Source organism: Aquarana catesbeiana, linkage group LG07 (genome assembly GCF_042186555.1).
Source record: "Aquarana catesbeiana isolate 2022-GZ linkage group LG07, ASM4218655v1, whole genome shotgun sequence".
Classification (NCBI taxonomy): Eukaryota; Metazoa; Chordata; class Amphibia; order Anura; family Ranidae; genus Aquarana; species Aquarana catesbeiana.
Genome location: NC_133330.1, coordinates 189,146,079 through 189,168,386, shown reverse-complemented (window position 1 = coordinate 189,168,386; position 22,308 = coordinate 189,146,079). Strand labels below are relative to the sequence as shown.

At 43.7% G+C, this 22,308-nt stretch overlaps 1 protein-coding gene across 4 annotated transcripts in view; it reads right to left on the bottom strand.

The window, feature by feature from the left end:
- The window catches only part of LOC141103383 (coagulation factor XIII B chain-like), a 1,101,294-nt gene that overhangs the window by 97,900 nt on the left and 981,086 nt on the right, over positions 1–22,308 (bottom strand). The window lies entirely within an intron of this gene.

Here is a 22,308-nt window from a genome sequence, read left to right as displayed (position 1 = left end):
ACCGCAGGCAGCTAAATAAGCTACAAGTTATTTTTTGGTGAGCTCTGCACAGTGTTCACCTAAAGCTACCTGTAGAAGGTTAGTGGTGTTTTCCTGATCTTATCACTACCGCAGGCAGCTAAATAAGCTACAAGTTAGTGTAGTGCGAGCTCTGCACAGTGTTCACCTAAAGCTACCTGTAGAAGGTTGGTGGTGTTCTCATACTACAGGCAGGCAGTTGATTTTGTTAGCTGCAGTATCAGTACATATTATATATATATATATATATATATATCCCAGCTTAGTGCAGCTACAGGCCATTAGTATGTCTGGAAGGCCAACAAGGAGAGGCAGACACTCACAAGCCAATAAAAGAGGGCAAGCAGGCTCTGTGTCTAGAGGCAACGGTGCTGGTCGTGGAGACGGTGCATCCTCATCAGCACGTGGCCGTGGGACACGCTTGGCCTTTTTTTCGGCAGCTGGCCGCGTTGAGCCGCAACATGCAGAAGACTTGGTCGAGTGGATGACCAAGCCGTCCTCATCCTCCTCATCCTCTCTCACCCATGCTCAGGGTACTTTGTCTGGCAAAGCAGCTGCCAACGCGGCCTCTTCCCTCGGCTCAATATCATCAGTGACTCCTTCCCTAGCCCCACCATGTCCTCCTGAGGAGTCCCTCGAACTGTTTGACCACAGTGTTGGGTACATGCTCCTGGAGCATGCCCAGCGTTTGGAAGGCTCTGATGATGATACTGAGCTAGATGAAGGCAGTAACGTGAGCACGGACAGAGGGGGTGCCCAAGAACGACAGCAATCTGGCAGTCATAAACAAAAGATAGAAGTCTTGCGAGCCACAATAATCCTATGCTCAATATACAAGCAGTAAAGAGTTGTTTTATATGGAAAAATGTGTCAGAGATGAATATCTAGCAGCAAACGCAGTTCACGTACTCATAACCGTGCAAAGAATATACAAAAAAAGATGCAGATATCTATTAAAATATTAAACATAAACCCGCAATGCGTCTTTAGAAATGCACTCAATAATTCTTAATCGGTGAAATCCTCATAATAGTGTCCAAAATTAAAAAGTGCTTCCGTATCCATAAAAATCAATAAACGTCCAAATCCTCCAATGTGCTGAATTCCAGTGTCATAGATAACCTTGATGTGCCTCAGTGCCCCCCCCACAGTGATTGCGGTCACCTTAAAGCGTGTGACACAGTGTTTAAAAACACGCTACATGCTGTGTAGCCACCCCCTGGGCTAAGTATGGTAAGCTATATCGATCTCCGCTCTGGGTCAGTATGGCTCCATAGACATCATTCATGAAAATGAAGAGAGACTACATAGTGTAATCCAATTTAAAAAATATTTATTCAAAAGACAACTTCCCACAAAGGGGTACTCACATTCCCTTGGTGCTAATGTGCACCAAACAATCGAAAGCCGTAAAAAATATATCGAATGGTCTGCCGCGGGGTATGCGCTTCTCCCGGCTCAGCTGTTCGCTGCTCACTCCGTCCTGGCCCCTCCCCTACGCATGTTCGACACAGGGAGTCACGTGTCTTCATCAGGGGGATGATCTGGCAGTCATGCTCCCCCTGCTGCAGCATACTGCCAGGTTTGCTCCAGTGATGAGGAGGGAGGGGATGATGAGGTCACTGACTCAACGTGGGTGCCTGATAGGAGAGAGGAGGAGGAGGAGGAGGTGGCACATCACCAATGAGGCAGGATGCCCTCCAGGGGCCAGCCTAATGCCGCGTACACACGGTCGGACTTTACGGCAGACTTTCTGAATGAACGGACTTGCCTACACACAATCCACCAAAGTCCGTCTAATTCGTACGTGATGACGTACGACCGGACTAAAACAAGGAAGTTAATAGCCAGTAGCCAATAGCTGCCCTAGCGTGGCTTATTGTCCGTCAAACTAGCATACAGACGAGTGGACTTTTCGACCGGACTCGAGTCCGTCGGATAGATTTAAAACATGTTTCAAATCTAAGTCCGTCCAACTTTTGAGCAAAGTCCGCTGGAGCCCACACATGATCGAATTGTCCGACGAAATCCCGTCCGCCGGGCAAAGTCTGCCGTAAAGTCCGCTCGTGTGTACGCGGCATTAGGACAGCACACTGACTGCATCACACCCCAAAGCTCCGCATGTGCAGGGCGCTGCAGTCTCTGCGCGTTATTCAAAAAGTTCTTTGGTGTGGGCCTTTTTTGAGACGAGTGCATCAGATCGCACCGCTGCTATTTGCAACATATGTCTCAAGCGTATCTCGCGTGGCCAAAACATCTCCCGCTTGGGCACCACATGCTTGACCAGACATATGTTGACCTGCCATGCAGTTCGTTGGCAAGCGTATCTGAAAGACCCACACCAAAGAACAAAGAGGACCTCTCCTTGCTCCTCATCAGCTGAGATCTCCAACCCCACTATACCTTCAGTCCTCTCTGAGACCTGCACTGAGAGGAATGAAGGTGTAGAATTAGGTGTGTCACAGCCAAGTACTTGTGGGCAATCTGCTTTCGGTACACCGATGTCAGATTGTACCAGGCACCACCCCCTCCTCCTCCCCTTCTTCCTCCATGGCCTCTTCCTGTGCTTTGTCCTCGGAATCAGCAGTGCTCCATAAGCATTCAAGGGGCTACGCAAGTACGCAGGCCAAAAGATGCCATGCGGTGCTTGAGCTGGTGTGCTTGGGGGACAGGAGCCACACTGGGGCAGAGGTTCTGTCAGCTCTGCAGGGGCAGGTTCAGAGGTGGTTGACGCCACGCCAACTTAAGGCAGGAATGGTGGTTTGCGACTATGGCACCAACCTCCTCTCTGCCTTCCGACAGGGACAAATTACCCATGTGCCCTGTTTGGCTCACGTCCTTAACTTGGTGGTGCAGTGGTTCTTGGGCAGGTACCCGGGCTTACAGGATGTCCTGAGGCAGGCCAGGAAAGTCTGTGTGCATTTCCGCCGGTCATATAATGCCAGTGCTCGGCTGGCAGACCTCCAAAAAGGAGTTTAACCTGCCCAAGAACCGCCTAATCTGTGACATGCCCACCAGGTGGAACTCAACGTTGGCCATGCTGCAGGAGCTGCACACGCAGCAGAGGGCCATCAATGAGTACCTGTGCGACTATGGCACCAGGACAGGGGAGCTTGTTTTTTTTCCCCATGCCAGTGGGCCATGATCAGGGATGCATGCACTGTCCTGTCACCATTTGAGGTGGCCACAAGGATGGTAAGCAGTGACAGTGCATGCATCAGTGACACTGTCCCCCTTGTCCACCTGTTGGAGCACACGCTGGGTGGAATAATGGACAGGGCACTTGAGGCAGAACAGAGGCAGGAAGAGGAGGACTTCCTTAGCTCTCAAGGCCCCCTTTATCCAGACAGTGTTCCTGTGTGCCCGCCGATCACACAGGAAGAGGACGAGGAGGAGGAAGAGGAGGGAGGATTGTGTCAGTATGGAGGTGGAGCCTGGCACTCAGCATCAGCAGCAATCTTTAAGGGATCAGTCCCAAGAAACACATGGACTTGTACGTGGCTGGGAGGAGGCCGTTTTTAAAAGGTTTTTTTGCATTGATACATGTCCCCTGGGGCAGGACCCGGGTCCCCAAACCCTTTTTAGGACAATACCATGCAAATTAGCCTTTAAAATGAGCACTTTTGATTTCGAACGTTCGAGTCCCATAGACGTCAATGGGGTTCTAACGTTTTGTGCAAATTTTCGGTCCGTTCGCAGGTTCTGGTGCGAACCGAACTGGGGAGTGTTCGGCTCATCCCTAGTCAGAATCCAGTATTACCACCAAGCCCCCCTTGTCAGCATTCTTTATGAGAATCTCTTTATTCTTACTAAGATTAATTAAAGCCTGTTATGGCAAAATTCCCCCAGAGGGGTTTTTTAGCAGTGAAGTAAATAAATATAAATAATAAATACTATTTATTCACTTTGCTGCTAAAAAACCCCTCTAGGGGAATTTTCCCATAACATATTACCCGGGGTGTGCAGCACTATTACCTCTCCTTTTATGTGTTTTTCCCATGCTAGATTAATTAAAGCCTCTTTCTCCAAGCTGGTTAGATTGTCAGATCTAGAGCGATCCATGCAGCTGCGTGCCAGATGGGTCAAATCTCTCTCTACTAACTTTTGAAATACTGTAGGTCCATATCTTTGCCCCTGCTTTCGAATTGTATAATGATGACTAAAAAAAAGGAGTGGATTAATACTTTGTTTACATACTCTTTCAAGCTTATACAAATTACCATTGATTCAAGGACTGAGGAGCTTACGCGATTACAAGAGGATATTACTACCATTCACCAGGGTTTGACACTTCTACAACAGCATAAAGATTTTAAATAGGAATCTTAATAAGCTGAAGAAAAATGTAATCTCTGCACGGGAACGCATGAACTATGAAAATGGTAGTGTGTATGTGTGGAAAAAAACCTACCTTTCCAAATCATTCTCGCAAACATTCATTGAAGAAACGGTTTAGTTTTTGATATAGAAAATGACTACTAACGACATTATGGCTGCCACCGCCTCTGATTCGTCTCCCAAATCAGCAAGTCAGCCAATTAGTGGCAACCATCAGCTAAATGCACCAAAATGTTTCAAGTTTAACCACTTGCCGCCCGCCATATAGCAGAATGACGGCGGCAAAGTGGTTTCAATATCCTGACCGGACGTCGTATGACGTGATCAGGATATTAAGCCACTGCGCGCCCCCGGGGAAACGCATCGCGGCGATCGTTGCTGCGGTGTGTCAGTCTGACACACCGCAACTCCGATCTAGGTAAAGAGTCTCTGACGGAGACTCTTTACCATGTGATTAGCCGTGTCCAATCACGTCTGATCGCGATGTAAATAGGAAGAGCCGGTGATCGGCTTTTCCTCACTCGCGTCTGACAGACACGAGTAGAGGAAAGCCAATCGGCTGCTATCCTGACAGGGGGGGTCTGTGCTGATTGTTTATCAGCACAGCCCCCCCTCGGATCCCGCCCAGGACAACCATCATGCCGCTCAGGACCACCAGGATGGCCATCCACACTGGACCACCAGGTATGCCCCCCTAGACCCCCAGGGAAATACTAATTTGTGCCCAGGCAGCTGCCAATCAGTGCCCACTCACAATGCCTACCACTGCCAGTGCCACCAGGGATGCCTATCAGTGCCTCATATCAGTGGCGCGTATTAGTGCCCATCAGTGCCACGTATCAATGCCCATCCATGCCTATCAGTGCCGCCTATCAGTGCCGCCTATCAGTGCCGCCTATCAGTGCCCAGCAGTGCCGCCTATCAGTGCCACCCATAAGAACAGGGCACAGGGTTCCGGCAAAAAGAAGGAGAAGTCTTCAAGAAAACACGAAGGGGTGGCAAGAGGCACAAACAAGACCAAAGAGGACCGCTATTCATTGAGAGATCAGGCTCGGAAGTAACATTGAATGTGGTGAACCTCTCAAATAAGATCCTTAGCCCTTCGGAACTGTCGCTGTTATCAAAAGGGTTTGGATTTCTGCCCTGATCGGCACTTTAATTTATTGGGGACTATTTTGGACATTAACAAATTTGTACGCACCCTTACTTTGAGAAAACATTATTTCAGTGATTCTGTTGATTGACTTGACATAGAAGGTCGAGATTGTGACGCTCCAGCTGCTGCTACTTTGGGGGAGTCTTGTTCCTCTCCCTCTAGTTTCGCTGAGCTTTGTGCCCTTTGCGATCTGGAGGATCTTGCTATTGAGTCTGCGTTTGCCCTTTTGGAGAGGTCGGAGGGTCGTATGATCATCCGATCATCCCCCTTCGGTTGAGGTCAGACTTCTACCCAATTAACTCCAGGGGCAGAGATATGAACCTTTCTCAAAAGTTAGTAGAGAGAGACATGACCCATCTGGCACGCAGCTGCAAGGATCGCTCTAGATCTGACAATTTAACCAGCTTGGAGAAAGAGGCTTTAATTAATCTTAGTAAGAATAAAGAGATTGTCATAAAGAATGCTGACGTGGGCGTGGCCTGGATCCGGTCCAAGATGGACATGTAAGGCAAGAGTTCCCGCTCCACGAGGTCCTGCTACATTACCAAACCCCAGCAATCTCGCCACTAGACCGATCGGGACATAGTGAGCACATCCTGGAGCAAGTCAGCAATCCGATCCCGAGGACTCAAGGAACACAGTTAAGTGCCCAGAGACCCCAGATCTTCCCCTCGCGGCCTAGGGACAGAGTGAAGGCCTCACACACTGCCTCCTCACGCACTTCACGCTCCCCCAGCTGCAGCCCACGGCGCACAGGAGCTCACATGGCGGCCGCAATAGAGACAGGGCTGGGTACCTTGGAGGATTCACCCAGCACTCAATCTGGATGACCTGCAGAGTGTGGCAGCGGACATTAAGAGCACATTACAGGCGGCCATTTCAGATCTTAGATCCGACATACAGGCCATGAATATGAGAGTAGAAGACATAGAAACTACTCAGGCCCACCATGATGTCTCCCCTCTGTCGGGTACAACAAGTCACAGAATCACATGCCATCCACCTCAGGGAGAATAATCGCCATATGGAAGATCTAGATAATAGGGGAAGAAGGCGGAATCTGAGAGTGAGTGGAGTACCAGAATCCGTAGACCCCAGTCAACTTTCCCAAACAGTGATGGCCATCTTCAACAACCTCCTAGAAAGGCCCCCTGACACCCCAATAACATATGAACGCATCCACAGAGCATTGCGACCGAGTGGAAGAGCTACAGATCCCCCAGGGACATGGTCTGCTGTCTCACAGAGTTTCCCTTAAAAGAAGAAATTCTTCGTAAAGCCAGAGGCCGTAACCACATCTCTTTCCAGGGCTCAGAAATTAAAATTTACCAGGACCTAACATCACACTGCAACGCAGGAGAGAACTAAAGCCTCTGCTAGAGACACTAAGAGCCAGTTCAATTGTGTATCGCTGGAAGTTCCCTTTCTGTTTGTCTGAAAATCATCAAGGCTGCACAGCTAATCTTAAAGTGCCAGAAGACCTGGAACATTTTTGCAATACTCTGGATATCCCATATGTGGAAGTCCCTGATTGGTACAGTGATTTTTGCCTGCCTCCTCTAAACAGAGCCACATCTATAAACGGAATTGATGAGGCAGGAGGTTTCAGCCTGGGACATCGCCGCCCACACCCTCTTCCTCCTCGCTCACACTTCCGGACTCATACTACATCACCCCCTATACTGCCTGAGCCTATTTTCAAATAGAGCACTCAAGAAGACCCCATAGTTTCAATTGATGATACCCGGGTCTATTCTACAACACAGAACACTCGGAACTCTCTGTACACTCTGTCTCCAGACGCACTATACATACAGTGAGCACAGAAGATCAGTACCTTCTCAACTCAGACATTGACCACATATGGGATTGCTAAGACTGAGCCCTCAAAGGATTCTACACTGAAGTCTTTTCATGGATACCCCTCGTACCCATCAAGCTCCCAAGTTATACTTACCTAATATTAACTGTAAGCAATGGAACTAATAAACAATGACAGAGCAGAAACGGTGTCAACGCTTACAACCTTTGCCCACTACCATAGCTACAAATACTCTCTTCGTACTCGGACATGTAGAATAGAGAATGCCCGGTCTTCCAATCTCACAGCAGTTCTCTACAGAAGATTGGAACAGTTTTAAATTTAGGAGGAATTTACTAACTGTTTAGCGAATTTCTTTGCTGGAAGTCCTCTGTATTCCCCCAACTCCCTCCTCCTCTCTTTCTCACCTCCTATCCTGCCTCTCTTCTTCCCTCTCCTCCCAATCACCTCCTTTCTCCCCATGTCTCACTCATCATCCTCCCTATCCTTTTTCTCTTCTGTAAGCTGAGGTCGATACAACACAATCTTTATTTTATAAAATGCCATTTTTTAAGTACCTTTTTTCTCCCATCACAGATCGAATTGCTTATACCTAGTGTCTCAGTGTTCCAGTGATGTCTAGATGTTGTGGGTTTCGAGGGAGCCACTCACAGGTAAGGGTCCCACCCCACCTTAAACATACACCGACTCCCCACCTAATCTCACTTATACAGTTCTCCTTACACCTCCTGCCTTACATTTGGACAGGTACACAATACTCATATGGATTATATTTACTTAAAACGACCATTCCAAATTGTGGGACCACAAGTTACGTGCCCTCCTCGGAACATACACCTATAGAGATAAACCCATGTAATTTTTTCTTACAAATTGTTCATTTTCCTTGTTCATATGAATAATATGGTTAAGATTCTGTTTATCAATTAGCTGTCTTGCAAACCCATACCTCAGGGCTTCAATTTCTCAAGTTTTGCTTAAACCCATTATACAAAGAAATCCTGGACAGCCGCACTCCAAAAATATTTATTCAATAAAGTGTCATCCAAAATACAGGTCACATCAAAGTGGAACAAAGCGTATGCATTTCGCACTACACAGAATGCTTAGTCATAGCTATGACTAAGCTATGACTAAGCACTCTGTGTAGTGCGATACGCGTAAGCTTTGTTCCACTTTGCTGTGACCTGTATTTTGGATGACACTTTATTGAATAAAGGCAAAAATTTTTGGAGTGCGGCTGTCCAGGATTTCTTTGATGTCTAACTGCTACAGCATTGCCAGCACCTGGACTTCTAGACTGAAGGAGATGCCTTTTACTTTGATCTGACCCACCTGGAGCGGTGATACTCTCTCTCTACTTAAACCCATTATGTTATACCATTGTTGTAGTTGCGCTATTGGTTCGCAAGTTAGATAACATTTAGTTCCTGACAAACTGCCTAGGGCTGCGCAAACTAATCTAAGCCGAACTTCTTACATATAATAAACACTACATTGTGTGCCTACATTCCCCACAATACTCACCGATCCTCCTCCCATGTCCAACCATCCTTCACTTGTTGCTACAGGAGACTACTCTCCTCTCCTCCCTCACAGACTTTAGATTGCATAAATAGTTAGCACCTCGTCCAATTTATGTTGACCTCATGGAGGCGCATATCTTGTTTCCTTAGTAGATCGGCACCTACCCTCGCACAACGGTCGCTAGTAGTGACCGTTGACTATAACCGGATTTCCACCTGATATCTTAAGTGGAAGTGTAAACACACATCCACACCCGGTTACACTCCCTTCCCCATAGTCTACACATAGAAACCCTTTCCCCCACCCCACCCCACCCTGACACTTTTCTGAACCCACACCCCACCCCCCTCCAACCCCTCTACTGGCTCCCTCTCTGGCTTCCCCCCTAGGGGCAACCCTTCAGCTCTTACATCTTCTAACGCCCGCACTATGTCATCACTGAGATCCAAAACATCGGACATGTCCCTGAAACTACTATCCCTCAATGGCAAAGTGGTAAAAAAGCAGGAGTAGTATGGCGCTGTGCCCTAGAATAATTGGGGCTGTAAATATTTGCTGATGTAATTGGGGTACTTCTATAAGAGCCCTTGAGAAAAATGTACCCACCCTGTTCAACAATAAGGGAATCAGTAATTTTAATAGGTACATTTTTTGAGAGCAGTATAGAGACCCCTTTGGATTTTGATAACAGGGAAGTGGCATGGAAACTGTGGGGAAAAGAGTGGTTAGAAAGTTTGGGTGCTGCGTTAGTATGGAAGTGGGTCTCCTGCAGGTAAATTACGTCCGCTTTCATGCTTTGCACGGAGGATAGTAGTTGCGAACGCCTCTCCAGAATATTGAGGCCTTTGCCATTGAGGAGTAGATGTATGGGGTAAATCCACGCAATGAATTGAATGTTTTAGTTATGGATATGGCTGCTGCCTCTACACATACAATACCACCTAAGTGGAAAGTATTAGAAAATGGTAAAAAAGCAGGAGTAGTATGGCGCTGCCCTTATGGAGACAAAAAAAAAAAAATGTTCTTCTTTGTAGTGAATGTATTGCCTAGTGTCCTTATAAAATTGCTTCTAAAACCTGTATGTGTTCAAAAGTTGAATAAAACTGTGACTGGTGGTGAATATTTCTATTAAAAATGAAAATACAACAACTGGTGCTCCAATTGTTCAACAAAGATGCATAGTGCCCTTTAAATTAGGTAATAAAGTAGTTGTGGATATGGATACAATATCATCTAGGTGGAAAGTGTTAAAAACAATACAATACCACCTAAGTGGAAAGTATTAGAAAATGGTAAAAAAGCAGGAGTAGTATGGCGCTGCCCTTATGGAGACAAAAAGATATTTTCTTCTTTGTAGTGAATGTATTGCCTAGTGTCCTTATAGAATTGCTTCTAAAACCTGTATGTGTTCAAAAATTGAATAAAACTGTGACTGGTGGCGAATATTTCTATTAGAAGTGAAAATACAACAACTGGTGCTCCAATTGTTCAACAAAGGTGCATTGTGCCCTTTAAATTAAGTAATAAAGTAGTTATGGATATGGATACAATATCATCTAGGTGAAAAGTGTTAAAAAGAAAAAGAAAAAAGGAAAAAAGAAAAAAAATGAAAAAAAGGAAAACAGGAATAGTATGGCGCTGCCCTTATGGAGACAAAAAAAAAAAAAAACTCTTTCTTTATAATGACTTTATAATTCCTAAATTGTGTGTGCCAAAAATGAATAAATATGTGACTGGTGCCAAGTCCTTACTGTTAAAAGTACAAGTGCAACCTAAGGTGCTTCAATTATTCAACAAAAGTGCATAGTGCAGCATCACTAAAGTGACCAGTGTTAAATCATACAAATCTATACAACATTGTGCAAATAATCCATCATAAATAGTGACTCTTGTGCTGTGACCAGTATTAGTTGGATAGGAAAAGTTCCGTTTATGAAAAAACAAGTTCTTTTTGGAGTATTTTGTAGTGTTCAATCTTTGAGGGTCAAATATCTGTAGGAAAGCTTCTTATCCAGGTGCTGGTTTCTTTAACCACTTGCCTACTGGGCACTTAAACCCCCCTCCTGTCCAGACCAATTTTCAGCGCTGTCGCACTTTGAATGACAATTGCGCGGTCATACAACACGGTACTCAAATGAAATTTTTATCATTTTTTTCCCACAAATAGAGCTTTCTTTTGATGGTATTTGATCACCTCTACGGTTTTTATTTTTTGTTAAAAAAAATTGAAAAAGACAGAATTTTTTTAAAAAAATTATATTTTTTTTATATTTTATCAATTTTTGCAAACAGTTAATTTTTCTCCTTCGTTGATGTACGCTGTAGGCGGCACTGATGGGCACCGATAGGTGGCAGTGATGGGCACTGATGGGTGGCGGTTATGGGCACTGATGGGTGGCAGTGTTGGGCACTGATTGGGCACTGATTGATGGCAGCACTGCTAGGTGGCACTAATAGGTGGCACTTGTGGGCATTGATAGGTGGCACTTGTGGGCACTGTGGGCACTGGCAGATGGCACTTGGAGGCACAGATGAGGCATCTGTGCCTCCTTCCTCTTCGGGACCGATGTCCCTTTGACATAAGCTGTCAGCGTGAGGAGAAAACGACACCGATCACCGAGCTTTTGTTTACATCATGTGACCAGCTGTCATTGGCTGACAGCTGATCACATGGTAAGGGGCCGGGACCGGCCCCTTACTCGGATCTGTGATCATCCGAGTCTCTGTGACTCGGTGATCACAGCGCGCACACAGCGCGCCCTGCAGGGTGCGCACGGTGCGCGTGCATAGGGGAGGACATCATATGACGTCCTCCCGGAGATTGAGGTCCGCGCTGTAGCCGTCATTCGGCTATGGCCCGGACCTCAAGTGGTTAATTAGTGCCTTGTCTGCATGCTCTGACAATGCTTGCACTCACTGGATTCTCCTTTCCCCTGCAGGGGTATGGATGGTCACAGTGTCTGCCACGGTGTAGCAATCAAGGATATCCCACAAACTTTACTTGCGTATTGTGGTGTAGTAATTACATGTAAAGGAAAGAAGGTATTACATGTAAGGTATTACGTGTACATGTAATACCTTCTTTCCTTTACATGTAATTACTACACCACAATACGCAAGTAAAGTTTGGGGGATATCCTTGATTGCTACACCGTGGCAGACACTGTGACCATCCATACTATGCACTATTGCACTTTTGTTGAATAATTGAAGCACCTTAGGTTGCAATTGTACTTTTAACAGTAAGGACTTGGCACCAGTCACATATTTATTCATTTTTGGCACACACAATTTAGGAATTATCAAGTAAATTATAAAGAAAGAGTTTTTTTTTTTTTTTTTGTCTCCATAAGGGCAACGCCATACTATTCCTGTTCTCCTTTTTTTCATTTTTTTTCTTTTTTCCTTTTTTTCTTTTTAACACTTTTCACCTAGATGATATTGTATCCATAACTACTTTATTACTTAATTTAAAGGGCACAATGCACCTTTGTTGAACAATTGGAGCACCAGTTGTTGTATTTTCACTTCTAATAGAAATATTCGCCACCAGTCACAGTTTTATTCAATTTTTGAACACATACAGGTTTTAGAAGCAATTCTATAAGGACACTAGGCAATACATTCACTACAAAGAAGAAAATATCTTTTTGTCTCCATAAGGGCAGCGCCATACTACTCCTGCTTTTTTACCATTTTCTAATACTTTCCACTTAGGTGGTATTGTATTGTTTTTAACACTTTCCACCTAGATGATATTGTATCCATATCCACAACTACTTTATTACCTAATTTAAAGGGCACTATGCATCTTTGTTGAACAATTGGAGCACCAGTTGTTGTATTTTCATTTTTAATAGAAATATTCACCACCAGTCACAGTTTTATTCAACTTTTGAACACATACAGGTTTTAGAAGCAATTTTATAAGGACACTAGGCAATACATTCACTACAAAGAAGAACATTTTTTTTTTTTTTTGTCTCCATAAGGGCAGCGCCATACTACTCCTGCTTTTTTACCATTTTCTAATACTTTCCACTTAGGTGGTATTGTATGTGTAGAGGCAGCAGCCATATCCATAACTAAAACATTCAATTCATTGCGTGGATTTACCCCATACACCTACTCCTCAATGGCAAAGGCCTCAATATTCCGGAGAGGCGTTCGCAACTACTATCCTCCGTGCAAAGCATGAAAGCGGACGTAATTTACCTGCAGGAGACCCACTTCCATACTAACGCAGCACCCAAACTTTCTAACCACTCTTTTCCCCACAGTTTCCATGCTACTTCCCTGTTATCAAAATCCAAAGGGGTCTCTATACTGCTCTCAAAAAATGTACCTATTAAAATTACTGATTCCCTTATTGTTGAACAGGGTGGGTACATTTTTCTCAAGGGCTCTTATAGAAGTACCCCAATTACATTAGCAAATATTTACAGCCCCAATTATTCTCAAATCCCCTTTTTTCGCAAGATTTCTCGCCTTCTCACCTCTTCCCAAGAAGGGATGCTAATACTAGGGGGGACTTCAATGTTTCTCTCGACCCTTTATTAGACACATCTTCAGGCAAATCACACTTACCCTACAGGGCGATCAAACAGATCAGGCACTGCCTTCAAGACCTACTACTCCACGACACTTGGCGCACCCTACACCCAAAAGATAGGGACTATACCTTCTTTTCGGCCCCCCACAACAAATATTCCCGTCTAGATTATTTTTTTCTCACACAACAGGACCTCCCAACTCCAACAAAAGCGACCATAGAACCGATGACACTATCAGACCATCATCCCATCTCACTTACCCTCGTTTTCCAGGATAAGACCATGCATACTCACATCTGGCGACTAGACCCATCTATCTTAACAGACAAAGCAAAAGAATTGGAAGTATGCACGTGTTTAACCAACTACTTTACTGACAATGACACACCAGACACTTCTAAACTGATGCAGTGGGAAGCACATAAGTGCGTAGTAAGAGATAAACTGATTGCTATCTCTGCGGCAGCAAAAAAAAGAAAAAGATAAAGTACTATCAGATCTATTTGCCCAGCTCAAAAAATTAGAAGCCTCACACAAAAGAGATTTAGCTCAACAGACGCACCTTGAACTGATCGAAGTTCACACACATATTCATAGATTTAGGAAAAGATTTACACTCTCACAGAAGCTTTTCTACAAGTTTGGGAACAAATGTGGCCACCTCCTCTCTCAAGCACTACGCTCAAGGAGAGCCAACAACACAATACACCAAATACATTACACCCTAGAGGTAAAACAATTACCAAAAATTGCGAAATAGCGAAAAAATTTGCTAACTATTACTCCTCATTATATGATCTAAGAGCAACAGATCCCTTGTCCATTCACCCCTCCAAAAGAACCAAAGATATTAAAGCCTTCCTAGGACAATTTTCCCTGACAAAACTGCCAGATGAGAACTCGGCTTCCCTAGAGTCCCCAATCACCTTGGAAGAATGGGAACAAGCTATCAAACAATTGAAACCCGGTAAGAGCCCGGGCCCAGATGGTATTTCTGCAGTTTACTATAAGACATTTGCAGATATACTTGAAACCACATTTCTAGATGCATTTAAGTCCCTATCCCAAACATACAAATCAACCTGCTCTAGGTTCCTATGGGGAACCCATAAACCCAGAATTAACTATAAACAACGTACCATGCCAAAGCATCTAGGAGGCATAGGGCTCCCAGATATCCACAAGTACTACATGGCCATCCATCTCTCCAGCACCTCAAAGACTGGGTTGCTTCTGAAACATCACTCACAACACTACCCCTGGCTTCATTACCCTGGACAGATCCACACCACATACCTAGGACACTCCTTACCCACCTGTTAATAGGACCGACTCTCAATTGTTTCCGCAAAACTTGCATTTGAACAAGCCTATTTTCCATTCCGAGCCCACTAACGCCGGTGAAACTAAATCCGGACTTCCCACCGGGAATGCACAACCACTTCCTGGCTGACAATTTCCTGTATGTCAACATCAGAGCCCACCAATTCTTTCAACAGGGGAAAATTCTCACTGCTTCTCAAATCTCTACCCAAATGGGGAATCCATCTATTTCACCATGGACTTACCTACTACTAGCCAACTATCTACAATCCCTAGACAAAGGCTCCAAATGCTTGAGAGAACTCCTTTCGAAACGCTCTGCAATCAAGCAAATCCCCAACCTCACCTATTGTCTTTCATACACAACCTTCTTTTCGCAGACAATCGACCTTCTCAGACTTTAGCCTCCTGTAAATGGGAAAAGGATCTTTCCATTACACCCTCAGAAAAACAATGGGAACAATCACTTATCAACATACATAAGGGATTGAGAAATGTTATCACGCAAGAAAATGGTTACAAAATCGTGTCTAGGTGGTATCGCACTCCAACCCTTTTACATAAAATTAACCCCGAGATATCGGCAACATGTTGGAGATGCCATGCAGTTGAAGGCACCTTACTGCACATTTGGTGGTTTTGCACCTCAGTTCAAACCTTCTGGGCTGAGGTGCACAGAATCACATCACAAGTCACCTCATACGATCTAGAATTCTCCCCAGCCCAATTTCTTCTCCATCTCTTGCCCTTACCGCATAGAACATACCCCAAGTCATTAGCGATGCACATGATAAATGCAGCGAAACAAAGCATCCCTATACACTGGAGTTCGACCCACACCCCCACAATTCGAGAATGGTTAGCTAGAATCAGAAGTATCAGAAATGGAAGAATTAATTTATATTGCCCAAGATAACCCTACCAAATTCATCTAAAAATGGAGCTGCTGGTTACATTTCCAGACGACACCTGAATACCTCACTCTCATTAACCTCCCTAACTAGAAAGTCAAACACATACTCATGCCTCAAATCCAAATGTACGGACCGCCAAGCCCTTACCATACCTGGTTTCTAACATACCCTCCTGTCTCCCCCTATGGCAAGCTTACATAATGGCTCCCCCAAAACTTACAAACAAACCGAGGGGGGAGGTCAGAGAGGACGCCTGTCACCCATTGACAGGTAGACCCATAGGATCATTAAATGAGCGATTGGCTGAATGGGTTGATCATCAGCTACAGCCACTGGTCTCTGTTCTGCCTGGTTTCCTTAGGGACACTAAGCTGCTTTTGTCGGATATACAACATGCCAGATGGGACGCCAACTATGTCTGGGTCACTTGCGATGTAGCAAGCCTATCCTCTTCTATTCCTCACTCCTTGGGTCTCTAGGTAGTTGCCTTCTTTCTGAAACATCACAGTAATTATTCCTTGGTGCATTAGGAGTTTATTTTGTGTCCTTTAGAATATTTATTGACCCTTCTTTTTTTCATGTTCGATGGGGACTACAACCTCCAGAATTGTGGGGCCTCGATGGGTGCAACATTTTCCCCCTCCCTTGCCAATTTATACATGGGATGGTGGGAGAGGTCATGCATTTTTGTAGTCAGTTGTCCCCATCGTTCAAAGGTTAAGTTTTTCCGTCGCTATATAGACGATTTGATCTTTATATGCACCAAGGATGTGGGTAGTATCAATGAATGGATCCTATAACTTAATCATAACAGTTTAAATCTCAAATTTACAGGTGTTAGGATCATAGACAGATTTAATTTTTAGATGTTCTAACAGGTGAAGGAGAACATGTCTCCTCTAGGCTCTATAGGAAACCATCAGCTGGCAACTCTCTGTCGAGGGCTGATTCAAATCACCCTAATCACACCATTAAAGGCATTCCAGTCGGCCAATTTTTGAGGCTGGGACACGTGTGTAGTGACAAATCGACCTTTCTGAAAAAAGCCTCCAGTAAAACACCAGCAGACAAAAATATGGAGATGTTCAAGTGTTGTCTAAAGGCATCAAATCGGTGTCTCGCAGAGCCCCCACTATCGGTGGGACACTGTCCCCTAGCCTGTATACAAGCAGGTCCCATTGCCCAAATTGGTTACAATTCAAAGGATCGTTCTGATGTGGGGGCAATGGTTGCCCGCACTGTCCACACATACTATGTGATGACATGATTCATTCTAGTTCTCTAGACAAGGAGTTTAGGGTGTCCTCATTTATTAATTGTAATACTAAAAATATAGTATATATAATTACGTGTGTAGAATGCTCTATTCAATATGTTGGGCGTACGACCTGTAGACTGAGGGACAGATTATATGATCATCTTTATGATATCTCTAAAGATCATTTCACCAATGTAGCGAGGCACTGGAATCTGTGTCATAATAAAGATGTCAGCAGCCTGCGGATTCAGGGAGTTGAGAAGATTACACTATCGAAAAGGGAGGTGATAAGTTCAGGTTACTCTGTAGGAGAGAGGTACACAGGATATTTCACCTCAACACCAGGCAGCCCATTGGTCCTAACTTTGAATGGGATATCACACATTTTTATGAGTAACATAACATACTTTTATTTTGGATGCTTTTCATTTATTTATGTATTTATATATACACAGCATCTCACAAAAGTGAGTACACCCCTCACATCTTTGTAAATATTTTATTATATCTTTTCATGTAATAACACTGAATAAATGACACTTTGCTACAATGTAGTGAGTGTACAGCTTGTATAACAGTGTAAATTTGCTGTCCCTTCAAAATAACTCAGCACACGGCCATTAATGTCCAAACCGCTGGCAACAAAAGCGAGTACATCCCTAATTGAAAAGTCCAAATTGGGCCCAAAGTGTCAATATTTTGTGTGGCCACCTTTATTTCCCAGCACTGCCTTAACCCTCTTGGGCATGGAGTTCACCAGAGCTTCACAGGTTGCCACTGGAGTCCTCTTCCACTGCTCCATGACAACATCACGGAGCTGGTGGATGTTAGAGAACTTGCTCTCCTCCACCTTCTGTTTGAGGATGCCCCACAGATGCTCAATAGGGTTTAGGTCTGGAGACATGCTTGGCTAGTCCATCACTTTTACCCTTCTTTAGCAAGGCAGTGGTCGTCTTGGAGGTGTGTTTGTGTATCATGTTGGAATACTTCCCTGCGGCCCAGTTTTCAAAGGGAGGGGATCATGCTCTGCTTCAGTATGTCAAAGTACACGTTGGCATTCATGGTTCCCTCAATGAACTGTAGCTCCCCAGTGCTGGCAGCCCCCATGCAGCTCCAGACCATGACACTCCCACACCATGCTTGACTGTAGGCAAGACACACTTGTCTTTGTACTCCTCACCTGGTTGCTGCCACACACGCTTGACATCATCTGAACCAAATAAGTTTATCTTGGTCTCATTAGATCACAGGACATGGTTCCAGTAATCCATGTCCTTATGCCCCGTACACACGGTCGGACATTGATCGGGCATTCCGACAACAAAGTCCATGGATTTTTTCCGACGGATGTTGGCTCAAACTTGTTTTGCATACACACGGTCACACAAATTTATCAGAAAATCCAATTGTTCTGAACGCGGTGACATAAAGCGCGTACGTCGGGACTATAAACGGGGCAGTAGCCAATAGCTTTCGTCTCTTAATTTATTCTGAGCATGCGTGGCACTTTGTCCGTCGGATTTGTATACACACGATCAGAATTTCAGACAACGGATTTTATGTCGGAAAATTTTATAGCAAGCTCTCAAACTTTGTGTGTTGGAAATTCCGATGGAAAATGTGTGATGGAGCCCACACACGGTCGGAATTTCCGACAACAAGGTCCTATCACACATTTTCCGTCGGAAAATCCGACCGTATGTACAGGGCATAAGTCTGCTTGTCTTCAGCAAACTGTTTGCAGGTTTTCTTGTGTATCATCTTTAGAAGAGGCTTCCTTTTGGGACAACAGCCATGCAGACCAATTTGAGGCAGTGTGTGGCGTATGGTCTGAGCACTAACAGGCTGACCCCCCACCCCTTCCATCTCTGCAGAAATGCTGGCAGCATTCATACATCTATTTCCCAAAGACAATCTCTGAATATGACGCTGAGCATGTGCACTCAACTCTTTTGGTCGACCATGGCGAGGTCTGTTCTGAGTGCAACCTGTCCTGTTAAACTGCTGTATGGTCTTGGCCACCATGCTGCAGCTCAGTTACAGGGTCTTGGCAATCTTCTTATAGCCTAGGCCATCTTTATGTAGAGCAACAATTAATTTTTTTCAGATCCTCAGAGAGTTCTTTGCCATGAAATGCCATGTTGAACTTTCAGTGACTGGTATGAGAGAGTGAGAGCGATAACACCAAATTTAACACACCTGCTCCCCATTCACACCTGAGACCTTGTAACACTAACAAGTCACATGACATCGGGGAGGGAAAATGGCTAATTGGGCCCAATTTGTACATTTTAACTTAGGGGTGTACTCACTTTTGTTGCCAGCAAAACATTATCATCTCTATTTCTGCAATGCTTTCTTTCCCTACCTCTCATTTTTTTCTCACTTTGTTCTCTTTCTTGCTGTTTTTGAGTTGCATGCATATATATTTTTGATATACCCTGCATTATTGTTAAGTATATTTTCTTTTGATATTTATATCTATTTATCTTTGTTTCATTAAGTGGTGCATCTATCCACAGACATAGTTTATCAATTCACATAGTTTTTTTAATTTATTTGTCCATGCATATACATGTCCATGTTCATGGCGTCTCCCATGTTATTTCATGTAGCAGTAATTATTTTTCATCTTTTTTTACATCAATTAAGGTTTTTACTTATGGATATATATTAGGGGGATACCCATATATTTGATCCATCTCCTTCGGATACATTTGATTTAACTTTGAGGATCATATTGGGATGTTTTAATGAAATCACGAGAGAACACTAGAATCAAAGAACTTAATAATATTTTTTATATATGTATATGCTCCATTGATATGCCATTGGACATTTAATGGTAGCATTGATATTAATACATATTTATGGGATATCATATTTTCAGCAGATTGGAATCTCTGAGCAGCATGCACCAGCATTAATGCACGGGTGACAGGCCTATAGGGTTTTATTTTTCCCACTGTTGCATATGCTGGTTCATGTGAGTTTTATTACATACGGTATTATTTTATTCTTTATTACGTGTCACATCCTTTTTGGGTTGCACCGGTGTTTCCTTTTCTTCTCTGGATTCAGGATTCTTTACTATTATTTTATATTTAATATTTTCATATATGTGGAATCTCTGGCAGATGGGGAGAGGGAGGTTTCTCTCTATCCACCTAATGGTTAATTTATGAACTCTAGACGGTCACAGGTGTTTTTATTTTGGATTTAATGGCACACATGATTTGTCCATTGGTTTAATGATATGTTTAATCATTTAGTTGATATATGAATGTTATAAGAGATTTTATATATATATATATATATATATATATATATATATATATATCTGTATGTACTTGTAGCACTCTAGCTATGACTAAGCACCATATCTGATGTGAAATGCGTCAGCAGCTGTGCAGTTAGTCTGTATCCACCTATGATGCCTAGATACCTATTTTTACAATAAAGGTGAATTTTTGGAGTCATCACAGAGCCATCACCCTGTTTGATTTGCAGAGACAGCTGTTCTTAGGAGAAGTGATTTCTCTGGAGCTGTGAACTCCCATGTTAGAGGCAGAACGAGGAACTGCCTTTGTAAACAAGGCGCTTCCCTGTTTTGACAGATGACATGTCAGAGATCTACTGTTCCCAGTGATCAGGAACAGTGATCTCTGTCATGTCCCTGGCAGCCCATCCCCCTACACCTAGGGAACACGTTTAACCCCTTGATCACCCCCTAGTGTTAACCCCTTTCCTGCCAGTGACATTTATAGTACACTGATCGCTGTATAAATGTCAGTGGTCCCAAAAAGTGTCAAAAGTGTCTGATCTGTCCACTGCAATGTCACAGTCCCGCTAAAAATGGCAGATCGCTGCCATTACTAGTAAAAAAAAAAAAAAAATAATAATAATAAAAATGCCATAAATCTATCCCCTATTTTGTATAACTTTTGCGCAAACCAATTAATATACGCCTATTGCGATTTTTTTTTACCAAAAATATGTAGAAGAATGTATATCGGCCTAAACTGATGAATACATTTGGGTTTTTTTTGTTTTTTTGGGATGTGTATTATAGCAAAAAGTAAAAAAATATATATATTTTTAAAAATTGTCGCCATTTTTTTTTTATAACGCAAAAAATAAAAATCACAGTGGTGATCAAATACCACCAAAAGAAAGCTCTATTTGTGGGAAAAAAAGGACGTCAATTTAGTTTGGGTACAGCATTGCACGACCGCGCAATTGTCAGTTAAAGCAACGTAGTACCGTAGCGCAAAAAATGGCCTGGTTGTTAAGAGGGAAAATCCTTCTGGGGCTAAAGTGGTTAATGTGGCTGAGATCAAAAGACAAGCTGATTATGATGTGTCCCACATTATCCTTTTCTATACAATTGTGGGACAGACTGGCAAAGCCTTATAGCTTTAAGTCCCCACACACTCCTATGATTTCCTTGGTCTGTAACCCAAATTTCACCCCGGATCTCAGTCCCCACACCTTTGCTTGGTGGACAAACAAGGGTTTGATGCACATAGCTGACTTAAAAGAAACCCTGCCAGACAAAGTCCCAAATTCAGAATGTTTTCATTATGTTCAAATAGTCTATTTTTTTTAAATCCCTGCAGTGTGTGTCTGATCTTATCAATTCTACCTCAATGGAGTATTTGTACAGGTCCTTCGATAAGCACACTGGCCATATTTCCAAAATGTATAACATACTGACGTCCAAATCAGAAAAACTGTTCTATATGACGAAGTGGAAACAAGACATAGGTGAGACAATCAAAATAGATGAGTGGTCACAGTGTGCATCAAAATTGTGCATAAATACCTCATTGATCAAAGCTAACTATAAGGTCTTGATGAGATGGTACATGGGTCCAGTGAGAGTGGCTGCGTATGTCACAGGGGCCTCTCTATCTTGCTTTTGAGGGTTGGGTATGGAAGGCACAGTATTACACACATGGTGGTCCTGTCCAAAAGTGAAACGCTTTTGGATCCATATCTACTATTTCATTTATTCGCTTACACAGGTGAATCAAATTAAATCACCACAGCAAGCTCTTCAGGGACACCCAGTTGGTGGGACTTTGAGACAGGCAGGGAAACTCATAGCCTTTATTTTCATGGCAGCTAGGATAGCAATAGCTAGGTCCTGGAGGACACCCACAATCCCCTTCGACTTGGTGAAAAGCAAGTTGTAATGGATCATGGTAAATGAACACCTCTCCGTAATCTTACTAGACAAACAAGCTATGTTTGATAAAGTCTGGGAACCCTGGATCAAATACTTGTCTGACCCCTCGTTAATTGTCAGAGATCAGACAGGTTCATATTATGGTGTGCACTTTCTTCTTCTTGGTACTCTTTCCTCTTTTCCTCCTCTCTTTCTCTGGATTACCGCT